General features: G+C 41.3%; 1 pseudogene; it reads left to right on the top strand.

Annotated features, from left to right (window-relative positions):
• LOC101587043 overlaps positions 1-23,088 on the top strand; it is a 30,377-nt pseudogene extending 7,289 nt beyond the window's left edge.
• Positions 23,089-24,277: the final 1,189 nt, after the last annotated feature.

Here is a 24,277-nt window from a genome sequence, read left to right as displayed (position 1 = left end):
TGGTATAGGCTTGTAGTAATCTTTCTGTTTCAGCCTCCCCAGTGCTGGGGTTACAGGTGTATACCACCATGCCTGGTTTTGGTGGCTGGTGTGGTGAGCCTGGGGTTCTAGGGCCTGCATGGCATGTGGTACCAGGGATTGAGCTTGGGTCCTTGTGCTTGCCAGGCAGGCGTTTAGACTGCCTAGCTATCTCTCCAGCCCTCATGACACACATACACATGTGTTCTTCTTGTGTTGAAACCAGAGCTCTTGAGCAGGGGGCGGAGTCTTTATGTATACAGCTCCAGAGCCATACAGGGTTCAGGGAAGTGCCAAAGGCAGAGATAACGAAGATGAGACTTGGCAAGTTTTAGCCCTAAGAATTGCCTCAGAGAGGAATACTAGATTTCATGTGAAATTGGTGTGACCTTCCAAGGCTGTGTTGGACACCAAAGCCAATTGACATTTAACTAGGATTTTTAAGTTGACAGTTTCCAGACTTTCTATGCTAGCTTAAATAGGCTTGCTTTTGTTTATTCTATTTTTGGTTGAAAGAAAGTGTATAGTATGTCTTAAAGCAAATAGCGGATTTATTTGTATTAGTATCTTAATTTTACTAAATGCCAATGCTTTTCTATTAGGATATTGCCTAGAAGGCAGAACATCATTGTAAAATTTAAGAATTATGAATAGTATTTCTAGAAACAAGAAGATATCATTATTCTGTATTTCTTTCTACAGCAGATTCTCTGTGTATATCTGCATTTACTGAAAGATGCACAAGTAGTCACTCTCAAATGTAAATTGGTGTCATGGACATTGAAATGTTTAGGTATAATTAGGAAGGCTGAAAAATCTTAAAAAATTAAACATGCACATCTGTACCCTACAATAATGTAAAGACAATAACATTGTTTCTTCTCCGGTAAGACAAGGGTGGCTGCTGGAAGTCCACCTCTTCAGGCCTGCACTTACCTTGGAGCTTGTTTCCTGAGCACATACCTGGAATATGACAGAGAAGACAGTCCACCAGCTTATATGACTACCATCATTTTGCAGTCAGGTACTTCTGGCTGCATCCCATGCTGTGTTATGGGAGCACTGCTCATAGAACTGCTGCTGGTTCTCAGAGCTGCATGGTCATTATTGGTTCACTCCTGTCCCTCTTGTGAAACAGGGCTCCTGAAGGAGTGAATCCTGCTTTGTGTGTGCAGTCGCCGGCACAACGCCTAAGTTCTATAAAGTGCAAAGAAAATGTTCTGTGCGTGAATACAAGCATCCAAGGTTGATAAACCGTGTGTGAGAAATAAGCAGAAGTAGCTGTACGTGTCATCCCAACCTAGAAACAGATTCTGAAGTGGTTCATTATTTTCCTCACTCCTCGTCTTACCTTCCCAGTGGCGAAATTCTATTTTGGTGTGATACCCACGCAGCCACTTCCTGTTGATAAGTAGTGGGCACAGCTCAGTCTGATGACAGACAGATGGACATGCCTGCTGTTGTTTTTGGCCGTAAGACTGCCCCTGCTTTTCCTCCTAGGTGCATCAAATATGCTTTCTTTTAAGTCTTCTCTGCTAGGACTGCATATATTTGCCTTTGACATTGCACATAGAGTTATAGTTGCAGCTTCAGAGGCTACAAGCAGGCTCTGGAAGATGAATGAAGAGAAATACTTTGGGAGTTGGCCAAACAATGTGGACTTGGAGAAGAAGAGGCCGTAAAACATTGCTATGATTCCGTAGAAGGGTAGATCCTCTTTCTTTATATTTTACCGTAGTGGGATTGATTAGAAGACTAAAGTTGCAACATATTGCTTGAAGAAGAGATCCACAATATAGTACCAACTTCAGTTGTTCCCCTTGGTGGCTTAGTTAGAATTCATTCAGATGTCACATACAATAGCACATGTGAATAGCACTTGCTCTATGTTAGCAATATAAAATAAAGAAATAGAAAAGCCATTGTCTTTTAAACCATGTATATGCTATTACTATTATTTTAACATGAATGCTTTCTTTGCTAGTAAAAAGATACTGGGGGAAGGAAATTAATATATGGTTTCAGTCATAGGTCACATATTTTTATGGGGAATTTTTTCTGTTTTCTTATACTTATCAGACTATAGGAAATGTTTATTATGATTATTTTCTATTTTACCAAAGAGAAAGCTGGGTCAGAAGCATGGAGTATAGTAATACCTTGCATTTGGCAAAATTTTGCTTTTGTTCTCAAACTCTACCCAAGGTGGTGAACACAACCGTGGCCATCCTCCCACAAGAAATGTGGAGGCTCCCATCTTCCCTGGAATCACGGAGCAAATGAAGTTCATGAACCTCGGTACTACTGTGCTTTGCTCCTGGTCCCAGTGCTGGGAAGGGGAGGAAACTGTGATTCTGAATCGGTTCTTCTCAATTATCAAACTTATTCTCTCTCCATTGTGTGTTCCTGACCAGCCATAATACCTGCTCAGTGAATTTGGGTTTATTATGAAATCAGCAATGCTTTGCATTGTGAACAGTCTCTGAGATGCAAACAAGAAAAATTACCAGTGTACAGAATTGAGGAATTTGCCTTTTCCCCAGACGAACAAATGTGCTGACTAAAGACGTGGCTCGATAGTGTGCTACAGAGGACGTGATCTCTGAATTTTGGGGACAGCTAGGTCAGAAAGCAGAGCATTCCAGTGTTCCACAAACCATTCTTCAGGAAGCGCTGGTCCACTTCTTATAAGTTACAAACATCCTGATTGTCGAAAGGATTCATGGCCAGGTGAGGATTGACCAGAACTCTGGTTTCATTTTTTGCTCAAACCAGTTCATAGCGCACCAGTGACCTGGTCCGGCCAAGCAGGGGTGGAGGCAGGGCTGCTGATGGTGGTCAAGTGAGACTCACCCACGCTGTATGGAGTTCTCTTAGCGAGTGTGACTTCGGGGCTAGATTTGTTCGGGGCCTCCTGGGATTGCTGCTGTGTGTATCTTGGTGATAAAACCTTCCTTGTGTAGCAGGGGCAGTGTGGACCCTGAGCTTGTGTGGCTGTGTCAGCATTCTCCCTGCTAAAGGGGTGCACTTCTGTGTACGTATGGTTCCTCTTTCCCTTGGGTTCCAGCCAGTGTTACCTTCTCAAGGTGACGGTTCTGACTATAGACCCACTGCTGGTACCTAGTAATGAAGTAATGCAATTGCTAAAATGAACTAACTCTGGGAAATAACAGGACTCTCAGTTGTCACCCTGGCCTCCTCGGTTAATGCAGACAGTGCCAGAGGCAATTTTGAACTGTATTAGAGGATGGCTTATCTCAGAAAAGCAGCTCCATTATAGCACGCCTAGAAATGAGAGCAATCACGGTAGAATCACCAGTTGGCAAGGTAAAATGTGACAAGTCAGTTTCATTCTAACTGCGGTAAGAAGGTGATTGTAGTACTTAGAAACTATCATTGGGAGGAGGTTCTTTGAAAAATTATAACCCTAAAATGCAGGTGTAATTTTCATATTTCAGGAAACAGTCATTATTTATAGAAAGATAGGTGTGTGTCTCCCTCAGCTCTTCTTCATATGCTTTCAAGTCTGTATGTTTTCCAGAAATTTAAATTTAGGGATGAAGTTCTATTTAATGCTTTGCAATTATTGAGGGAAAAGTCACCTTTAAAGAGTCAACTCAGGAATATGTTATTTCAGGATTGGATTTGAGCCCAGTTCCCGTTAATGAAGAGGATTTTCCTTTTCTTCTTCTAGAACAGCAGAATTAAAATGATCTGTTTTGTCTGCTTCCAGTCACGGCACATTCTTAGTGTAGGTAAATAAACAGAAATGAAAAATAACAGGTTAACCAGCCCTGTCTATCACTGGACTTAAGGCTGCCATGTTTCATCTCTGCATTGCATTCATGAGCATAAATATAAAGCTCTGTCAAAGGCTTACTGTTCATGTTTTGATTGTTTTAAAGTGGAAATTTAATTGCTGAATTTCAAATGTGGATTAAGAGAGGCAGAGAGTCCTTAGCACAGAGTTTGGAGGCTGGTTTGGGCCATGTACGTGTCTGGACCAGTCATTTAAAATTTCCTAGCTTGCATTTTTAGTGTTTTCTTTAGAAGAGAGATGTTAGAGTAGGTTAGCATAGTGGGAGGGCCTACCCTTCTCTACCAGCTCGGATCAGCTGGCAGTGTTTGCCTGGACTGCTACACAGGAAGGGCGGGATGACTTGCAGAGCCATGTGGCCAGAGGATAGAGAGCAGAAAAGCCAATTGTGTGTGTGTGTGTGTGTGTGTGTGTGTGTGTAGGGTCTCACTATGCAGCTCAGATTCACAGTGATCCTCCTGTTTTCAGGCTTCCTAGTGCTGGGATTATAGGTGTGTGCCACCACACCTGGATTCCATCACTGACTCAGTGCATTGGAGGGGTGGAGCTGGAGGGGCATGTGGTGTCAGGGATTGAACCCTCATTCCTGCACTTGCCTAAGCAAGTGCTTAGTCCATTGAGCTATTTTGCCCGCCCTTGGAAGAAAGCCAGTTTTCTGTCTCTGACCGTGCCACCTTGTTGGGTGGTTATCTGCACTATTGTGTTTTGTAATTTATTTTTATTTCCCTTCTTGAAGAAATGTGCTCTTCATATGGTACATTCTCTTCACAGTTTACTTAAACATTTCTTGGAAAATGTTTAAGAGGAGAGGAGACATAGTCTTTGAGATTACTTGGTGAAAACTAGGAATATATGTATAATATTATTTTGTGAAATGTAAGACACCATGTTTATTACTTGAAAACAACACAGGTAATTAATGGTAGGGTTTTCTATTGTTTCTTGTGGGGCCTCTTTTTCATGGAATTCCTACTGTGTGAATGATACAGCCTCTTTCAGTAAACTACTAAGAAGTAGCTCATTTCACTGATGCTATTCAAGATAATTAGTTTTTAAAAAAATTATGTATTTGATACATGGTCTTGCTATGTAACTTGGACTTGTAGTGATCCTCTTGTCTCAGTCTCCCAAGAGCTAGATTACAGGTGTGCAACACCACACTTGATTTCAGAGGCTGGTTCCATGAGCTTGGGATGGGGCCAGCACTGGGTTTCAAACCTGGGTCCTTGCATTTGCCAAGCAGGCACTTATACCACTGAGCTATCTTCCCCAGCCCAAGATAATAAGGTTTGAGTTCGATCCCTAGCGGGAGCGGAGAGCGGAACCCAGAGAGCCTTGAGCAGCCCCACCGCCCCCGCTGGCCTAGTTACCATCACACACCGGGAGGAGCCGCAGCTGCCACAGCCGGCCCCAGTCACCATCACTGCAACCGTGAGCAGCGAGGCCCAGACCCAGCACCCGCCCGCCGCCCTCAGCGCTGCTGACACCAAGCCCGGCACCGCGGGCAGCAGCGCAGGGAGCGGTGGCCCGGGCGGCCTCACATCGGTCATCGCAACGAAGGTTTTGGGAACAGTAAAATGGTTTAATGTAAGAAACGGATATGGCTTCATCAACAGGAATGACACCAAGGAAGATGTCTTTGTACACCAGACTCATAAAGAAGAATAACCCTAGGAAGGACCTTCGCAGTGTAGGAGATGGAGAGACTGCGGAGTTTGGTGTTGTTGAAGGAGAAAAGGGTGCAGAGGTAGCGAATGTTACAGGCCCTGGTGGAGTTCCAGTTCAAGGCAGTATATATGCAGCAGACCATAACCATCATAGACGCTATCCATGTCGTGGGGGTCCTCCACGCAATTACCAGTGGAATTACCAGAATAGTGAGAGTGGGGAAAAGAATGAGGGATCGGAGAGCGCTCCCGAGGGCCAGGCCCAGCCACGCCGGCCCTACAGCAGGCGAAGGTGCCCACCTCACTACATGTGGAGACCCGATGGGCGTCGACCACAGCACCCCAACCCTCCTGTGCAAGGAGAAGGGATGGAGGGTGCTGACAGCCAGGGTGCAGGAGAACCAGGTAGACAAGGGAGACAGAATGTGTATCGAGGTTACACACCAGGATTCCGCAGGGGCCCTCCTCACCAAAGACAGCCTAGAGAGGATGGCAATGAAGAAGATAAGGAAAATCAAGGAGATGAGACCCAAGGTCAGCGGCCACCTCAATGTCGGTACTGTCGCAACTTCAATTACCGACGCAGACGCCCAGAAAACCCTAAACCACAAGATGGCAAAGAGACAAAAGAAGCCAATCCACCAGCTGAGAATTTGTCAGCTCCCCAGGCTGAGCAGGGCGGGGCTGAGTAAACGCCGGCTTAACATCTCTACCCTCATCCGGTTTAGTCATCCTGCAAGAAAGAAATGAATAGGAAATTCCAGCAATAAGAAATGAACAAAAGATTGGAACTGAAGACCTTAAGTGCTTGCTTTTTGCCCGTTGACCAGATAACTAGAACTATCTGCATTATCTATGCAGCATGGGGTTTTCATTATTTTTACCTAAAGACGTCTCTTTTTGGTAATGACAAACGTGTTTTTTTAAAAAGCCTGGTTTTTCTCAATACACCTTTAAAGGTTTTTAAATTGTTTCATATCTGGTCAAGTTGAGATTTTTAAGAACTTCATTTTTAATTTGTAATAAAAGTTTACAACTTGATTTTTTCAAAAAAGTCAACAAACTGCAAGCACCTGTTAATAAAGGTCTTAAATAATTTAAAAAAAGATAATAAGGTTTTAAACTGTGTGCTACAAATAGTAAACAGGGAACTGTAATCAAAGATGTAAATAGGGAATACTAAAGACTTGGAAATAAATGGAAATTAACTGGGGTGACAAGATGGGAGGACATTTTAGGTATGAAACAATAAATAAAGCCCATAATAAGACATAAATGTGATTTGAGACAGTATTACAATGGCCAGGTTTCATTAAAGCAGGATTCAGATTAGTACAACATCACTACTAATAATGTTTATAGGTAACATTTGCTCACTTGTTCATCCTGCCAACATTTTTTGAGTGCATATTATGTTCCAAACCTTATCCTAGACACTGGGGATACAACTTTTCACCAAATGGACAACAATCTTGCCCTTTATGGGACTCTGTCTTTATGAGCAGACATAGTAACCACAGTGACAAATGAAATATGCAGTATGTTGGTAAATAGTAATTGCAAAGGAGAAAAATAAACCAGGAAAAGGGACAGACAGGAACAGGAAGGAGGGCTTGTAATTTTAGATGACGTTGCCAAAGACAACTTCAATAAGAGGGGAATAATTTAGTGGTGACCTGAAATGTCACTTATTAGGCACAGTGCTCAGTGAACATTCAATTTCCGTAACAATTTTATGAGAGTAGGTATGATTATCATCTTCACTATAAAAATCAGAACCTGGAGCATAAACAATAGAAGTCATTTGTCAAGAGTGCACAGCAGTGAACTGTAAAAGTTGCATTTTGAATAGGGGAGGTCTGATTCCAGAACTTATATGTCTAGGCTTTTAAAAATCTGGATCTCCATAATCCTTAAAAAGGCTGTGGGAGGCCAAAAATGATAGCATTTTTACTGATAGAGCCAAAGAGAAATCTTTCTTGATTATTTAATCCAATGTCTTTTAAACTTAAGGGTATATTAGGTGTACCTGAGAATTTGTTAGAACCCAGATTTGGGGACCCCCTTCTGAAGTTTGATTAAATAGTTCTGATTAAATAGTTTGGAGTGATTCCTGAGAGTTTGCATTCTAATAAGCTTAATATGATGCTGTTGATGGTGGTTTGGACAACAGTCTTGAGGTCCCTGGTCTAGCCAAGGGGATCGTGAGGATCTCCCGAGGAGCTGTCCTGCTGTGGGCAGTGCTGAGACTGCAGATGCCCTTGGCTGACTGTATCAGTGGCCACCAGGTACAGATGGGTTGCCTACTGCGCTGCTCTCTGTCAACCCTCCTTCTATGAGAGGGAACCGAAGTCCCAAGAAATTATCTGTTTTCTTCTTGTTTTGGCTCTGAAGGCTCTGCACACTGTTTCTCACCAAATCACCGTGTTCTTAATCATGCAGCCAGAGACTTCTTCTCAAAGTGTCACAGTGGTATCCGCAACATCTGGAGGCTTAATAGACATGCAGACTCTGTGGCCCACTGCAGATCTACTGACAAAAGAGCTACATTTGGAAAGATTTCCCAGTGATTCATATGTGTATAGAAGGTTAAGGATCACTGCTGTGGGACACTGTCTGACCAATGCAGGGGCTTATGCAGTAGCCTAATGTGGAATCACTGGGTGAGTTAGTTTTTCTCAAGCACATTCCTGGGCCTACCAGATCTCTGAGACCTTAATAGGTGTTGAATAGTTCAAAAGGCTTGGCAACATTGTGTTGTGTACAATGAATGTGTGCAATTTTTGTCAATTAAATGAAATTAAGATTCTAAAAAAATTTGGTAAGTACCATGTTAAATATCAAACTAATCAAAGATAAACAGCTAGCTTTATGGGTAGACTTGTTTTAACTTTTAATATGCTAGTGTACCTTTCGAATCTCCACAAGCAAAATTGTGTAGCTACTTCTGCATGTATCGGTCATTGCAATTCAATTGAGACTAATTTCCCATGTCACCATTCGCATATTATGGCAGAACTGTAGCAGGCACTTTGTGGTTATTAGGGTTCCAATTTTAACCTGGTTTCCTAAGGAAGTCAACTTAATATTTCCAAATTTTAATTTGCATGTTTTAGTCAGATTTCCTGTTACTGGGACAAAATACTTGCTACTTAAAGCAACAGAAATTTATTTTGGCTCCTTGTTTGAGAGCTTTCAGCTCCTGATCAGAGACAGTGATGTAAGAGGGTATGAGTAAACTCAAGGCAGCCAGGAAGCGAAGCAGGTTGGAAAGAGTCAGAAAGAAGGGTCCACAACAGATGCAGTCCCAGAGATTATACCCTCCTGACCCACTTGGCCCATTTACCTATGAATTCAACAGTGGATTAGATTATTGATGAGGTCATCACCATCCAGTCCCTTCTCCAGGAGGTCCTTGGTTCGTTCCAGTTGATAGTCAGAATGGACTGCACAATGCATTACTTCTTTGTCAAATGCCCTCTCTTTCCACCAATGGTTCAGAAATGGGACCTCAATTCTGACTCACTTTCCTAACTGAAACACATTGTAGGATGAGCTTGTAGACTCTGTCAGCATTCGTTTGGGAAAAACATTCCAGAGTTGTTAGTGATAGCATCTGATGAAGAGCTCTTGGAAACTGTTCCTGTCACTGGTAATTCAAGAGGCACAGTTGAGATCAACTACTGGGTTAAGAGAGGAAATCCCACAGTGGGACTGACATCTGGGAGATACAGTATTTACCAGCAAACTCACACTCAGAAGCAAATGAACAGACATTAGGGAACTAGGGCAGTTAGAATTAGCACAATCCAAATTTCTCTTTTACAGTTTATTTCTATTGATGAGCATTTTGAGGGCCAGGGAGATGGCTCAGTAGAATAAGCACTTGCCTGGCAAGTACAAGAACCTGAGTTCAATCCCTGGTTCTGCAAAAAAGAAATGGAATTTGATGAGCATTTTGAAAGTTCTTGGGGCTTATTATTCCTGAGTGATTGATGATTGAGCTTTCTGTTTACTAATACATTTCCAGTATTTTAAATAATGTTTTGTTTTACCTTTAGTTCTACTCAATCTGAAATTTCACTTTTTCTGGTATTTGAATAAATTCTTAATAAACATGAAAATACTTTCTCAGTGGTGCCTTTACTTTGTGCCCAGAGCACTGTGGCAGTAAGCCACATCACTTTCAGTTTTTTCCTTCCTGTAAAAGTGTTTTCAGTTTGAATTCATACTTTCAAATTCTCAAAGGCTTTTTTGCATATTTCTTATTACCTTTTCTTGACATTTAAAAAATGTCATTTTTTTCAAATTCAAGGTAGTACTGTTATTTCTACTTATACCATCTACATAATTTTTCTTAGAAAATTTTCTCTTGAGTCACCAACTTTGATATTACTTTAAAGGGTAAACTTGAATATATAAACATCTCAAATCTGACTCAATATAGTTTCTTTTTCACTATACCTTAACTGACTGATTTTCCTGCCTTTATAGAAGGAAATTTCAAGAGAATAGAATAAAATGTAAAAAGAGAATATTGTCCCAGAATGGTGACTCTGAAATCCTATATAGTGTGTTCAAGTTATCCTAGTTTTTTTCTTATTGCATTAGATTTCTTAGGACAGAAAAGTAAACTGATCCAATGCAGAAGAGGCAGAGCTCAAGGCTCCCAGGAGTGCTTTTCTTCCGAGATGCTCAGCCTGCTATGAGGCTGACCCTGTTGGGAGATGCTACTTACAGGGTGATCTTGACTCTTCAGTGGGGTGACCATGGGAGACTGTGGTAACAGAACAGGCAGAAAGACTCAGGTAAGCTTTAAGAAAGTACAAGTTAAAGTTGGACAGCATGAAACACAAGTCCCTGTCATCTGTGGGGAAGAAATAGTAGGGATATCAAGTGCTCCACATTCTGATGATAACTTGCAAATGCACATCCCAGGAATTACCAACATTTATCCTACAAAGATTTCCAAAATGGCTTGCAACTGGAGGCTCAAATCAAGCTTTGGGTTATTAAAGGATCCTATTATCTAATTTGTGTACTAGCTATCCAATACAGTATTCATTAATTTTCATCAGGTACCACATTTGTTGGTGGGTGGTGGAATATCAGGGTAAAAGTGATAAACATTGTAATTACCATCTTACTGCTTTCAGACTAGAGGGCGATACAGACAAGTAACCAAGATAATACAGCAGTGAGCTATATGCTACAATAGGAGAAATAGAGTCGTATGCACAAGTGGGTAGTTAATTTGACTTAAGGAGTCAAGTAAGAAGAGGTATCTGTGTGAGAGTTAAATAATACAGCAAGAACAGTGTGAGAGTATAATAGAAAGAACAAGAAAAATTGAGGCAGGATAGAATATTCTTGGGATATGGAAGATCAGAGGAAGTTTGTAAAAATATTTTGTGGAACCAGGGATTGAACTCAGACCCTTGCACTTGCCAGGGAAGCGCTTATTCTATTGAGCCATCTCCCTGGCTCTGTAAAAATATTTTGTTTAGAGCACTCAGACCTGGAAAGAAAGAGAAGTAGGTAGAAATGAATATGAAAAGTAAATGGGGTCCAGATAATGAAGTGTTTATAAGCTTTGGGTCTTTATTCTAGATTCAGCAGGAGCTGATGAAAGGTTTCCTGGCAGGGGATAATTAAATGTGATTTTATGGCAAGGACTCTGATGGCATACTGGTGTTGGAGGGACGTAATACTGGGGGGAGGGAGACCCTTGGAGGGACAGCTGCACTAATTATGATACAGATAGGAGAATGGAACTCCCAACCTGAAAGATAGCTGGGATGAGTTTGTGTTCTCTAAAACTGAATAATGAATTTTAGGGACAATGGAGGTTAAGAGCAGAATTATTGGGGGCAAGAAAGCTTCTGTCTGAGAGAAGGATAGATGGGGACCTGAGTGGGTTGCTTGGGAAATTGCCTTTTCTGGGGATTTTTATAGAGAAAAGCCTTGTGGTGAGGTGGGTCTAAGGTGCAAAACATGGAAACTTACTAGGTGGGCATGAGGTGAGACAAAACTATGGTCAACCAATAAGATTGTAAGCACAACTGCTCAGGCAAAATTGATTAAATTGGGATTAAATGGGGAAGTGAGTCACATAGTGAGTGGGCATGAATACAGAACAGGCTTTTCATGTAGGGGGTTGGGTTAGTGACTCTTTCAGGATTCCTCAAGGTGAGAGACCTATTTAGACTACCTAAACATTTAAATGTCTAGGTGTTTATCTTAGAGAGGTATGCATTGGTTTGTCTTGGGCCCACAGCAGTAGTGTCTGTCTCTCTCACAGTTGTGAGGTATCTGGCCTTCCATACTGGCTCCTTCTGAGGAACTGACCCTGTCTGACTAATTGTAATATTTCTGTCTAACTCAGCTGCCTACAACAATGACATAAGACAAGATGGCACCCTGGATTGAACAGATAATGCCATTTTAATAGCTGATGTTTTGGTATCCAGCACACTAGACATTAAATTTGTTTACTCTTTTTTTTTTTTGCTCAGGGTCTCACTACATAGCCCACATTAGTAGTGATCCTCCTGATTTCTGCCTCCCAAGTGCTGGGATTACAGGCGCGCGCCACCGCGCCCAGACTCCATCGCCGGCTCAGCGCACCTGAAGGTGGGGCCGGCGCAGCAGGTGGAGCCAAGTATTGAACCCTGGCTCCTGCGCTTATCTAAGCAAGCGCTTAGTCCGCTGAGCTATACCGCCGGCCCTTACTCTTTTCTTTTGTGAGATGAATTTATACTTTCCTGTAACTCAGTATTTCTCATTCTTTATTTCTTCAAGAAACTATTCCTTATTTCCTCTTTCTCATATTTTCTATGAACTTTTATTTTGTTGCTTCCTCCAAAAAAATGCCTTTACAACTCCTGTCATGTATGTCTTTGTCTACTTTTGGTCATTTCTGGGCACAGAAAGTTCACATTGAGAAGGAAGTAATTAAGATTCTACAAAACAGGGTGTGATCACCATAGTGGTGAAGAGCCTGAGATTTCGTGGAAAGGGCTAATAGTAAAAAATTCAGTGGCTCTCAAAATAAGAAGAAAAAAATAAAGACAAATGGTGCTCCCTGAGAGGAATCGTTACTGTCAATGTAGTTGTAGGATTAGAAAAGACCAGCACGAATGAACCTTGAAGTACAATATGTAATTAAGGGCACAAAAGATATGTAATACTTGTCAAGTACGAAAAGAGAAGCTGAGAAATTGCATGGTGAGGTTGAGAGTTTTAAAAAGACAGAGGGTGCAGAGGTGGAAAATGACGAAGACATTTCATGTAAGACTAACAGTGCTGCAAGATTACATGAGACACAAAAGGTCAGCGAACAGCCTAGAAAGGTGTCTAATGGGTAGCAAGGGTAATCCATGGACTGAAAGGGTCTCGGAGCCATTGATTTTCAAAAGTAAAAGTAAATGAATTCTTTGCCTCAGTGCTCTTAGAAAATATAGTTTTGCTAAAAAGAGAAATCAATTTAAAATGAAAGAAGTAAAATTGTTTCTTATGCTACTGGTCAATAAATGGGAGAGAAGTTTGCTTTCTCATATAGGGCCAGGTGGGTTTTCTTCTAGGATTAGTGTTCCTCAAGGCCCAGAATTCATTATAAGACTTAAAAATCCATTTTTAAAAGTAATGTGTTGGTTTTGTATATTTTATTTCCAAGCCACCCAATTGCAGGACATTTTAATACTTTGTTGTTTGCATGCCAGAGATTGACACTTCTGGTCCTTACCAGTAAAGCAAAGCAAAACATCAGGAGAACAATAGAAGTTATGACAAAAGAGCTTCCAGTCCCCCAGCCCCTTCTTGTGGTCAGATACTCTTGTTGCTGTCTAAGATGATTCCAGAGATACAAAATCACATGTTAAAGACAGGGTTTGAAGAAAAGGTGAGCTAGATTCCAAAGTAGTAGGATTCCTGCTACCCTCTCAGGAAAAAGCAAACAAAACCATATGAGATTCCTGTTTTTGTAAGTCAAAAACAATTGAATATTGGCAATTTCATACAGTTCAACTTAATATATGTAAATGAGAGCCTGCTCCCTTAAGAGTTAGGATTTGCTTTTACATTTATTTTCCTGTTTCCTTAGTTCTATTTTCCCACTGATGAAAAAATGAAGTCATTATAGCAAAAACAAAATTTTCCCTCAGCATATTTTATGAGCAGAAAAGAAAAGAGGCTTGCCCTTAAAGGACCTTTGGTCCACAGAGTACCTACTCTATGCTGCAGTCACTAGAAGGAAACTGCCTGCCAGCCTGGCACAGGCTCCAGAGATAAGGGTAAGCAGAGGTCTTACTCTGAGGGTCAGTGTAAAGGGATTTGGGAAGGATCTTCAATTTTTCTTATTTTTCTAGAGAATGATTTACACAGGAGTTAGCGTCGATTAGTTAACAGTCTGAGATTCAGAGTTGGATAAGCACTGACAGAATCCTGCATGATTACGGGCAAGTTACCTCCATTTCCTCAAGGGCAAAATGGGAATGAAAATACCACCATCTTTACATTACTTTGGGCATTAAATGAGAATATTGATATGTTCCTGTGTCTGTAGCAAGCCATAAGGATTATGTGTCATTAAAAATAGGATGAAAATAAAAACAATGGAAGCAGGGCTGGGGAGATGGCTCAGTAGGATAAGCGCTAGACTGGCAAACGCAAGGATCTGAGTTCAATGCCCGGTTCCGCAAAAACAAACAATGGAAGCAAAAGAAAATGCTTTTCAAAAGGGCTCTTGGGGCATTTTCCTCCTCTGTGCAGCCACGACATTGTCTCACTTAGCTCACTAGGTTACTGTCATAAAGGAAGGAAAGGATGGAGATGGCTATGCAGCTTTTCACTGTGCAGGACCAGACGTGCAGAGGTCTTTTCTCCCTGAACCCGTTATATGTGGCCTGCTTAGCTCAGGATATTCTAGGAAAAGGAGGGGAACCCTGAGGAGTATATGGTCAACACAGTGTTTTTGTCACAGTTTAGAAGCTAGTTGCAGATCTCTATTCAGTTCCATTGTTTTTAGATCACAAGAGACAGAGCAGGGTAGATGTGGTGGCACCTGTGCTGCAAAGGAGAGCAAGTGAAATATGTCGCAGGTGCTGGAGAGACCAGGGGAAGTGAGCTCATAGGGCTGGGAGGACGCCGTGGGGAGGACAGGCAAGCCTCACCCTTCGAGAGACAGTGGTAGGGGCTCCACCTCCACCTGTCGCACATCTGGTCTTGGGAAGACAAGGGCCAAGTCAGGGACTGCCATTTAGCATAGTGCTGAAAATGTAGTTATACTGTGTCAATGTGTTACTTTAAGCAAACCTTTTTGGCATTTCACTCCTCTTTATTGAAACAATTTTCAAATAGAGTGAAAGACATACAGTATAAATACTTATATATTCACTACCTTGTTTTTTCATATTTTGCCATATTCATTGTGTTATTTGTACATATGCTTTTCTGAGAACTTTGAAAATAATTTGCATATATCTATTCACCATAATATTTTACATAGTTAAAATAAGATATCAAATTATATACCTATTTATGTGCATACACACATACTATAATATAAGCAATTTTTATTTCATTTATAGTCAAATTTCCATTGTCCAAAAAAGACATTTCCATGTCTATATTTTAAAAACAGGAACTTAAATAAGAGTCATAGGCTACATTTAGCTGTTAAATATTTCTCTGAAGTCTTCTACTCTTCCTTTTTTATTTTTCGGGAAGGGTCTATGGGGTGTTCAGGGTCTCATTACTAGATTGGGCTCTTAGTGATCCACCTGTTTACAGCCTCCCAAGAGCTGCGATTACAGGCACACGCTACCATGCCCAGTCTCAATTGCCATCTCAGTGCGCCCTGGGGGCGGGCTGACACAGAAGGCCAGGGGATGAAACCCCAGCCCCTGAGCCTGCTTGCAGGTGCTTTAATCCACTGAGCTATTTGGCCCACTCTAATGTCTTCTACTCTTGAGGTCACCTTGTTTTTCCTTTTCTATTACATTAACTTTTTGAAGTCATAGGTCTGTTGAATTGTAGAATGTTACACTTTCTGGATTTTTCTGGTATCTTCTATGTGATGTGATTTTCCTAGTTCTTGTATTCCTTATATTTTCTGTACACTTAAATATTAAGTCTACTGGCTTGATTAAATTCATGCTAACCATTTTTGGAAGGATACTGAGTAGGCAATACCCTGGTTTCATATTGTGTCACAACATGAAATAGGATGCCTAGTTTTCCAGTAATGTGCTACATTTAGTCACTATTAATATGGTGATTATCAGATCTCTTTCTTGTAAAGAGCTTTTGGGGAAATAAAGTACAACTAGAAGAAGGGGTCTGGCTATAGGCCTAGACCCAGTTACAAAGAAACAAGGATAGTGTTGGGTGGAGAAAAGGTACCCTGAGGTACTGTGTAATTAGCAACTAATTAATTCACTTTGTGATTAGCAACTAATTTATCCTAATACTTTAGCACTTTGTGACAAACAGTCTTGCACTAGAGAGTTTTTGAATCTATTGATGATCCTTACCTGAAACAATTATTTAATTGGGAGTCATAAAATTGTGATTTTTAAAAAATTCATATTTTCCTATATTTATTATTTGGCATTCTCTTATGATGAATAGCCATCTAATATAACTGATCATAAATTATATTTCTTCTTAGATAAGCAGGGTACATTCAGAATTTTAAAAAGAATTCTAGACAACTTTGTCTATAAAGTAAAAACTAGACATTAACTACAATCTCAACAACTGGAAAATCAATATTAAAATTTTGGAGCCAAGTGTGTAGTGGTGCACTCCTGTAATCCCAGCACTTGGGAGGCTGAGACCGAAGGACTGTTGCAAGTTTGAGGCAAGCCTGGGCTGCAAAGTAGCTCAAGGCCAGCTTGAACTGCATAGTGAGAGACCATATCTCAAAAAGACAAAAAAAATAAAAAATAAATAAAATTTTGATATATTTCTTCACATTCTTTTGTCAAAATATATATGGACAACTGTAACATTTTACAGAAATGTGGTTTTTAAATTTGATATTCAATCTTTTACAGTTGATTCTGTTATTACCACTTCACTGTGTTGTTAAATATTCTTTAAAATATTTTTTGCTGACTGTATACAGTCCCACACTAATAATGCGACATATGTTAGCTTCCCATGGGGCATCCTGATTTATGAATATGCTCTTGGTAGAATTATTAAAATATCCCCCATTTATTCCCAGAATCCTCCCAGTTTGGAAGACAAATTATATAGTCATGTGTCTTCCAGTCACCTAACCTAAAGCTGACAATTGCTGTGATGGTTTGTGTCCAGATGTCCACCCAGAGCCTCATGCACTTGTGGGGTGGGCTTCTAGAATTTGTGATTGATTTATGGTCCAATGCTGGGATTATGGGTGTGAGTGGTGTGCCTGCCATGGGAAGGAAAGAGGCTTGGTCTGTCTGCCCTTTGTACATTCATTGCTTTTGCTGTTTTCTGCCACCATGAACTGCTACCCTCTGCCATGTGCCACCCTGTCTTGGAGCCAACTGAGTATGGCCTGAAGCCTCCACAGACTGAGCTAAATGAACTTTTCATTCATTAACATTGGGCATGAGGTATTTTGTTTTAGAAAGAATGAACTAAGACAGTTTTAAATTTTAAATCTATTTTTCTTTTAAGTCTTTGAGTACTTTCATGAAAGTGCATTCCTAAGAGTAAAGTCACTGGATCACACTGTATAAATATATACTTGTCTACATATTTTCCTGCTTGTATTTTGGTTAAATAAGTAAAATATACTGTTAAGTTGAAAGCAACACATGTAATTGCTTTCAATGTTATTTTGTTCCTTTTGTGAAAAGTGTTTCAGCTACAGTACTATTAATATTTTGGCTAAGTAATATAATCCTTTTTTGTATTGGACTTACCCATGCATTGTAGAATGATTTAGCAGCATCCTTCACCTCTAACTCCTAGACACCAGCAGCAACTCCACTTTTTTTTTTTTTTATTTTAGAGAAGGATCTACAAGGTTCAGGGTCTCACTACTAGGTCAGACTTGTAGTGATCCACCTGTTTGCAGCTTCCCAAGAGCTGGGATTACAGGTGCGTGCCACCACACCCAGTCTCAAAATTGCTGTCTCAGCATGGCCCTGAGGGATGGGGCCAGCAAGGCAGGCCTTGGGATTGAACCCCTAACCCCTGTGCCTGCTTGCAGGTGCTTTAATCTCCTGAGCTATTTGGCCAGCCCCCCTCTTCCAGTTGTAATAATCTTCTGTGTCTTTAGATGTGGCCAAATGTCCCAAGGGTGGGAGACAAAAATCACTCTCAGTTGCAAATCTTTGGTTTTTAAAAAGCAGGAGTTACCAATATTGTCCTTCTCATCTATGTAATTTGTCTAAAGGTATGAGATTTTGTTTTAAGAACTGCATTTGTAGCATCCTGGAAATGGTAGAATGACTTATTCAAGATTGTGTGATTAAAATTGATTTAGTAGGAAGTTAACTGAGGTCTGTGTCTCCTCAGAGTCTTATTTGCTTTGCAGCCCAAAGGATATGCATGTGTACCATCCTGCTCTGGTCATTGCTACACAGGAAAACAATGGGAAGAGAAGTTTTTCTCCAGGGAATTCCTGGCAATCATTTAGTGTCTGTGTGTTAACCAAAGAAATTTTTATTTTTGAGCATACATACATGGGGTTAGCTTCCTGGAGTCAGCATGTGTCTTGCACTGGGGATATTGGTACTTCTGTTACTGAGCCCATGCAAGGCTTAACGGAACCAGATGGTGAGGGTTAAGTGTCCTACTTGAAGAGCTATCCTCTCCACGTTCCCTTATGTTGATGACTGGCACTTGGAAGAACAGAGCAGGAGGTGAACAGACTCCAGGACACGCCAAAGTGAAAGAAGTGGACTGGAAATCAAATGTTGATCATTCCTTTCTCCTGTCTAAAAGCTGTTCATTCAGAAAAACAGGAAAATATTCTATTCAAATAGAATAGAATATTTGAAATATTCTATTTCAAGCTCAGGAAATAGAATATGGCATGACTAGCGTGGTTTCTGGTTGTTTGGGAACAGGCTTGAAGCCGTAGTGCTAGACTCGTGAATGGGAAGTGTCCCATCCAGTGGGTCAGTCAACAAAGGTCACCTGGGAGAGGAGTGGGGAATGGAGGAGGGGACAAAGGACAGGAGACATGAGAAATGCAGATAAGACAGGAGAGTCTGATCAAGTCTCGTGTATTCAGGGGAGGTGCTGGGTATATACAGGAGTGTAGGAATGAGGTCTTGGCTCTTGATGTCAGCAGGTATGTAGACAACTGAGGAAGGTCCCACCCCTGGGCATAGCACGTGATTCACGGGGAATGGGCAAGGCGGGAAGGACCAGAAACTTAACTCAGCAGGCGAATAGAAACTTAAGAAAATGGCTGACACTATGATAAAATGGATACCAGTTAATAGCTTCCCACAGGTCCCCCTTTTCACTTTAACTCCAAAGGCCGTTACTCCTTGAGGGGACTGTGCCTGTCTTGGGTCAAGATGCTTTCACATGGGGCCAAACCAGACCTTTCTTGTCATAGGAAAACAGGGCAGCGGAAAGCCCGGTTCCTGTCTTAGGTGGCGGTTGGTACCGCATGTGAGCCTCTAGTTGCCCGTCTTTCGCTATCCAGTCCATCGCACCAAGGTGAGAAAATCTCTTTACCCAGATTGGGCATCATCATAATGCTTTTGGTCTGGTTATATTTTTATTTTTGGGTTTTCCTGATTTTAATCTTTCTAATTGGATTATGAGCTCTTGGTGCTCTTTCTCTAATTTTAACTGTTCTTTGAGAAGTTCAATTTTGCCTTTTAATTCCTTGATGGGGTCAGAGGCCAAACATGCTGAAGGAGGCGCGCTGGAATCAGTGCTATATGGCGGACGGTCCTGAACTTCGGGTGGCCCATCTCGGCCCTGATACCAAGCAGCTTCCTCCGCCTGTTCGTCCCAATCAACTTCATTATAATTGGCTTCAACTTGAAGAGGTTTTGGTAGTTTGGGATATATATATTTTTTAACTCTGAGCGTAGCTCCTTCTAAATCAAAGGGGTTAATTTTCTCCTCGGGCTGTAATTTGGAATTTGGTGGCTCTGGCTTGCTGGTTTCAATTTCAAGATTCTGTTCCCTTACAGGAGGGCACACACCCTTAGGGGGTTCTTTGTCCTTTTTTGGCTTATCATGATCTCTTATCATCATCGCTATCAAAAGACAAGATCTTCCTCTCTATTTTTTATGTCTGTCTGTCCTTGTTCCTTTTGTCCTTTAAGATGGGTTTTACCTTTTTGTCCCTGTAGTATATTTTCATCCTTTCTTTTTTTTTTTTAATCACATTAGCAACAACTGGGTCACAGTGTCTCTGGGATAAGATTTCATCAATTAAATTCCTGTAGGAAAAGGCCGTAACTGGGACCTTTTCAGGTCCAAAAGTCTCATAATAATCCTTAAGGGTGTCACCAACCCTTTTCTATCACCTCTGATCAATAGTTCCTTCAATAGGGAACCATGGGCAAACTTGTTTAATGTATTCAAAATATGGACACAAATCCTTAATTTTGACCTTTACTTCTCGCGCCTTTAATGCTTTACTCAAACTTTCAGCAAATATCTCATGTTCACTTAATGCCTGTCCCATTGCCGAAGGAAAAGGGAAAGGGGGTGCCGTCTGCTTACTGAGGTTCAGACGTCGCAGCAGGCAACTGTGGCGTGGGCCTCTTTTACTTTCACTCTTGCACGCTCACTCAGATGGTTCCGTCCCTGAATCCTCCGTACCAGGTGCCCCACACGTTGGGCGCCACTTGTCCTGTCCAGCAGGTCAGTCAATGAAGGTCACCTGGGAGAGGAGCGGGATATGGAGGAGGGGACAAAAGACAGGAGACGTGAGAAATGGAGACAAGACAGGAGAGTCTGATCAAGTCTTGTTTATTCAGGGGAGGTGCTGGGTATGTGTAGGAATGAGGAAGTCTCGGCTCTTGATGTCAGCAGGTATCTTAGGCAACTGAGGAAGGTCCCACCCCTGGGGCATAGCACGTGATTCACGGGGAATGGGCAAGGCGGGAAGGACCAGAAACTTAACTCAGCAGGCGAATAGAAACTTAAGAAAATGGCTGACACTATTATAAAATGGATACCAGTTAATAGCTTCCCACAGGGAAGAGCATCTCTCACGTGTTCTAGTGCTGGCGCCCATCCACCAGTGCCACCGGTTAAGGCCAGGGTGACAATGAGTGGCAAAAGGAGTCTGGTGTCCTTCTTTCCTAGTGCCACAGGGAGGTTTGGCTCACACTCCACTCAGAACCTTCGGTGCAGGAATCTTAGGAGCCATGGTTGGACTAAACTTATTTTTATGTAAATTTTTCTCACTCCAAAGAGGAGTCATTGCTGATTGTGGAGGTTCTAGAAAGGAAAAGAAGTGTCAGAGTCACTTCTCCTCCAGACAACACTGAGCCAGGAAAGAAACAGTGCTCTGAATCCAAAGTGCAGCACATTCTCATTTGTTCTTAACCTATTCTTTTTTTTTAAACTGCTGTATTGCTTTTCATCTATCATGATACATATTCACACAATTTATAAAATAAGTGAGAGGTGGTACGAAACAAGAAGGCAGACTTTGTGGCCATAGGGAAGAGGGGGCCAGGGTGAGCGATGGGGTGAAGGAATTGAACATGATCAAAATGCGCCTAAGCATGTAACAGCTCCCCCAAATGAGCATTGCTAGTGTGTATGTGAACATACACTAATAAAAAAATACAACTTATACTGTAACAGCCTGTTCCATTATATACAGAGAACATGTTAATGCAAAAAGTCTGCAAAGTGTTCAGGCGACCCTGTATAGAAGGGCCAGGTCCTGTTACATGTGGTCCATACTAGAGTCACAAGCATCCTCCTCCTCTTAATCATCTTTAATTGAGGCAGTGGATCTTTGAACATGGTTCACCTGCCCTGTGGCAGCGCTTCTTGTGTTCTGCAGGGGCATGTGTGAGCTCTCTGTGTCAACTCTGTCACTGCCAACACTTCCCTGTTCACTGTCATTGTCCCCCACCCTTTCTCTATCTCCTTCTCTTTTTGGTTTGGCAAATCTTCAGAGACCTCCTCTTCTTTCATGATTTTATTTCTCAGTAGCATTCAAGTACCAGAAAAGGCTGCACCAGCTGAGTGAAGACTGCTGGCCGCATGTGTTCTGGTGCACAGTTCAACTGTAGTTCTTTCAGATTGAAGTCCTATTTCATACCTACTATAGTACTCCCATCAGAATGTGGCAGAGTCCAGGCCTTAGGGAGGGGACAACAGTACCCTAGAGATGGCCATCTGCTCAGACTACAGTGGGTGGCAGTACTTTCTATACTGGGCTTCAGTGTTTGAGATGTAATTTGCTGCTCTGAGGAAACTATGCATGAAATGCCAAAGGATTCCTGCAGTCTGGGAGAGTGAATTTCAGCCCTGTGGGTGGAACATCAGCCTGAAAATCACCTGTCAGCCTCTGTTGTCTTAGCCTAATTTCCCCTCTGCCACTGGGGATTACTCCTAGGAATGGTTTATAAGGTACCTTTCCATCCTCTCAATTTTGTTTTATATTTTGAGAGGGTCTCCCAGATTGTTCCTGAATTTATGGTACTCCTCCTCGGCCTCTGGAGGAGTTGAGATTGCAATGTATCACTTCAGGTTTGGCTGGTCTTTATTTTTATATTTATTTATTTATTTATTTATTTATTTTTAAAGAGAATATAAAATAATAATAAAAATAGAAATGATACAAAATTTCACTAAACAAAATAATATGATTTTTTTTTTGTATTTTAGGGAAAGGTCTACACTACTAGATTGGACTGGTAGTGATCTGCCTGTTTACAGCCTCCCAAGTGCTAGGAGTACAGGTGTGCACCCAGTCTCAATCGCTGTCTCAGCGCACCCCAGGGGCAGGGCTGGCATAGCAGGCCCAGGGATCGAACCCCTGACCCCTGTGCCTGCTTACAGGCACTTTAATCTGCTGAGCTATTTGGCTGGCCCTATAATACAAATTTGACAATATCTGTTGTATTGCTTAGTGTTGTCTTCAAATTAGTTGTTTAGTTTACTGGATATATGCATTGAAATTGCAAACAAAGTTTATAAGAAATTAAGACGAGAAGAAAAAATTTTTTAAGCATTAACTGCTCCTTTCTGTAGAAGGCCTGGCTTGTCTTATCCTACCCTTAACTTTGAATTATACTTTATAATTTTCTTGCTGCACTCTTTGGTTTTAAAAGCATATTTAAGATGCATTAGCCCTTTGGTCATTACAAAACAACCGAGAGACAAGCCAGAAGAACACATGTTTCAGAAGAGGAAATGATCTGTGGAGGAGGAGTGGCTTCCCCCAGTTTTGTAGAATGAGGAAAGTAGCCTACTTTAGGGCCATCTCCACTGACACCCCAAGCTCATGCACTCTCTGCTTAAGACTTTTTCTTCTCTTGCTACACTTTAAGCTGCCCAGATGTGAGCAGTATTGAAAGGAATGAGTATGTGCTTGCCTTCTTGCAGTTTCAGTGTGACATCGCAGAAGGTGCCTGTGGTGTCTGAAATTAGGGTGCTATCTCAGGTCCCTGTTTTTATGTTCTCCATGGTTGTGTCCTTGTCAAAGGCTGAGCAGACTTTATTGCTATACATATATCACATTTGGAGTTTATGATAGCTTTTCTGTTAATGGCTTGGATATTATTGTGTTTCAACCTCTGTGACCCTGTGTCATGACAACTCAGCTCTGGGATATATTGCAGAGTCATAATTTAAAAAACCCTTGACCTTTCCCCCTCTCAAAGCAAACCTGAACATATATCTGTGTTTTCTTAACTGGGACGGAGTTCAGATTTCTTTTTCAGTAAATGATGAACATTTGAAAACGAATGCATGACAGCAACATGATCTCTCTTTGTGTCTCCGACTCCTTCTCTGTCCCTCTCTCTACTTGTACCCCCTCTTCCTGCTGCACTTCATTTTCTTACCTTGTATTAATGCAAGCCATAAAAAGAGAGCAATGATTTTCATTTAGCTATCATAGAGCTAGTTTAACTTGTGCTGCTTAATCCTACATCACTTTATGAGTATTTTAGATCCAAATTATTTTCTCTCCCAAAGACTTCTTTCTCATAGCTTATAATTGTCACTTGAAACTCAGAAAACTTCCTGTGTTTCATCATAACAATATATTATTGCCTTTGATTATAATTATTTAACCTTGTGCTTATAGTTTATAGGGCAGCATGTAATGTAAAAAGTAAAGAGAGCCCTTTGCTTAAGATATGCAAACTAGTCTGGTGTTATGCCACACACCTCTCATTCCAGCACTGTGAGAGACTGAGGCAAGAAAAATGCAAATTTGACTCAAGCCTGGGCAACATAGTGACTTAATGAGATCCTGTCTCAAAGCAAAAAATCAAAAAGGGCTGGGGATGTGAGTTTATTCCTCAATACTGTCCCACAAAAGTGAAATTAAAGTCAATTCAAAGTATGATAAAAATGGCTTTCTACCTCTTTTGTGGTATGTTTTAGAAATTGATCTTCATGATTTTAGTGCCTGCGGTGGCTAGGGACAGGTGTCAATATATTTGGCTTTGGTATCAGCTTGGCAGATTGGTTGAACACACTTCCAGTTGTGTCTAGGTGTGTTATGTAGAAAGGGCCCTGGGATCTGTATGTGGTCCTTGTCACTTTCTTTCTAGTCACATGATACTTTCCAGCCACCAGCAACAAACCATCTTGGCTCCATCAT

The sequence above is a fragment of the Octodon degus genome, unplaced genomic scaffold (assembly GCF_000260255.1).
Source record: "Octodon degus isolate 3935 unplaced genomic scaffold, OctDeg1.0 scaffold00444, whole genome shotgun sequence".
NCBI classification, from domain to species: Eukaryota; Metazoa; Chordata; class Mammalia; order Rodentia; family Octodontidae; genus Octodon; species Octodon degus.
This window is presented reverse-complemented; position numbering and strand designations above follow the sequence as displayed.